Source organism: Dendrobium catenatum, unplaced genomic scaffold (genome assembly GCF_001605985.2).
Source record: "Dendrobium catenatum unplaced genomic scaffold, ASM160598v2 fragScaff_scaffold_1656, whole genome shotgun sequence".
Classification (NCBI taxonomy): Eukaryota; Viridiplantae; Streptophyta; class Magnoliopsida; order Asparagales; family Orchidaceae; genus Dendrobium; species Dendrobium catenatum.
Window position 1 is genome coordinate 407129 of NW_021320118.1, and position 2865 is coordinate 409993.

A 2865-nucleotide genomic window follows, 5' to 3' on the forward strand; every position below is an offset into this window, starting at 1 on the left:
AAATAATTTAATAATTAATTACAATAAGTTAAGTTAAAAAAATATTAATTAATTAAATATTTAATATATACCATTTATAAAAAATATATTAAAATTCATTGGAAAATCCGCCGAAAAATCTATCTGAAAATCAATCATAAATATTTCATTGTAATCCGCCAGAAAGCCATCGGTATTTTCCTGAAGTGTTCTAACGATGAGAATATTGGATAGTAAATAAAGGAAAAGCTTTCAATTTCAATAGAGTTGATGGAGGGGATGTGTTTCAATAATAAGACGGACATGCAGTTTGCATTACAGAGATGATCGATTAAAAATAATGTTGCATTTGTCGTGGTTACTTCAAACATGCAAAAAATGACAGTAGAATGTGCTCAGCATTGTAGGTTGGGCTCTCCGTGCTTGAGGCGGTTGTAGAGGTTTGAGCAAAGAGCTAGGAGGGATATGGATAATATCTTCTATAAAGCATCAACATATATCTGTCACACCTATTCTAGCGATAGGCCATCATTAGTATAATTATCAATTCATAAGCTACTTCATATTACCCACTATTAGGAGGCTGATGGGACCTAAAGCCAAGGGAAATTATTGGTCAAATTTAAGCTAAGTTCAACATCAAAGTATCTTACATGAAAGCATGGGATTGAAGATGGAAGGATGTAAAGGCTGTGTTTGGTAGTTGGGAGAAGTGTTATCAGATTGTAAACTTATTTATGGAGTCTTATCAGAGCTACCTTACATTTCCAACACCTCCGAACATTCCCTCTGCCTTCACACAAATTTTATGCCATCATCCTAGGTGAATATTCTACCAGACAAGGTGATGCTATTGGGCAGGAGCAGCACCACCTATGTACTAGACCATTACGTGCTCCACAACATTTCACTCGTGGCTCTGATGCCATACCGCATAGGCATATGAGAGGGCACTAGTTGTATTTATGTTCTCATGCAATGTCATATACATTCATGACTTTTCTTATAATATTGAGAGTTATTTGCTGGGTACGTTTATCTACTTTGTTGTACTTTTATCGATGTGTATGATATTTTTTGTGATGCACTCATTTGGATTACATGATTAATGATATTCTAATGCTACTCTTGACATTTCTAAACAAAGACGATGGAGAAAAAAAAAAGAAGGCAAACAACTAAAATACATTTCTTGATGTAGATGAAATAACTCTCTAAACACCTAGAATAGCTTCAACTTCTCCTATGGCTACCATACATCAGTTAATTTCTTAAAACAAATCATAGAAATTCAAACCAACCCTAATTAGTTTCACTTAACAATTTCCTAATACGAGCTTGAAGATGGCTTTACGTTGGCAAACAACCAAAGTAGAATTTAAACTCATATTGTAGATCTTGCCAATCTGCTAGATTTGGAAACTTTGTCCTCTTACCTTAGGGCAAACACTTCTTTATTTGCTCCTTACACATATCCAGGATAAACGCTTTCTCATATGACCTCCAAGGATGATAAAGAATAATATATTCATTATCAGCCTTCGGCCGTACGTTCAACATCAGTCGAACTCCCACCTACTTTTTCACGTATAACACCATGAAAGCGCATCTAAAAAAATGCAAACTATAACACCGTCAAAACGCATCTGCAAACTAACCGAGTTAACATCATGCTCCAAAATTTTTTCCTCGGCATACTTCCAACACCTAAAATTTAAGAAATTTATATCTATGTTGCACTCCATCTTCATAACTTCAGCATGTACATACCATAGTATTCTATCCATGTCTTCTGTTCACGCATGCATGCAGTATTTGAATATCTCATTTGTTCTTGTCTTATGCTCTAGGAGACTGTCCACACACCTTGTAATACAATGTGCATTCGATGGCTGGTAATATCCAACAACTGTTTCATGGATATACCATGGGACTTCTTGTTATTCGGCAAATACATTCTACGCATTCTAAAAAAAAAAAAAAAAAAACAACAAAAATTCAAACCAAACTATCACACCTCTTAGACAAAACCAACCTATAAGCACTTACTTCACTCAACCTTCACCTCAAATGGAACATAAGGCTCTTATATATAGCAAAACTTTCAAGAACAATGGATTCAAAGGCCAACATTGAATTTAAATTTTAAAACTAAATCATCTCACACTCCGAAGCATGTGACATTAACATAGTACAAAGTACTGTAACGTCACATTTGCACAAAGTATCTCACATGTCTAACTATTCCAACAAGGAATCCAAAATGTTCATTAACTCATTAATTCAATCATTTAAAAAAAAATATTTACTTGTGAGTCACTTATTAAATGGACGACTTTGATGAATTCTAAATTTTTACATTCCGTTGGTTTGCTAACTAATTAATGTTTAAATGATGCTTAGTTTAAAAAATTGCCCTTTTGTTATTTGTATTTTATTGAAGAAAAATAAATTTTGTGAACAAAGAGCCATAAATTTTTATGCATATCAATCACTTTTTTAGAATAAAAGTTTTATTAAATTTTGTATCGAGGAAAGTTTATTTTTACGAATTTCTACAAAATCAACTAGTAAGGGTCAACGAGGTTGGCACGTGCGATTGACTTCTGATACCGTTATCTCAATGGTCCTGTGATCAAACTCTGGCTCTTTCAATGTAATTTTTGATCATTATGATTAAATTTACTTAATATCTAAAATAAGAATTTATATACAAATTTATAATTTATATATATTTATATATCACATATCTAAATTTTAAAATATATATTTATATGATGTCCTAACATATAGATTATATTTAAAAGAATTATTTTCAAATAAATGAATGTTAATAATATTTTTGATGTGATTTAGATATCAGAGTATCACGTAAGTCCCCCTTTT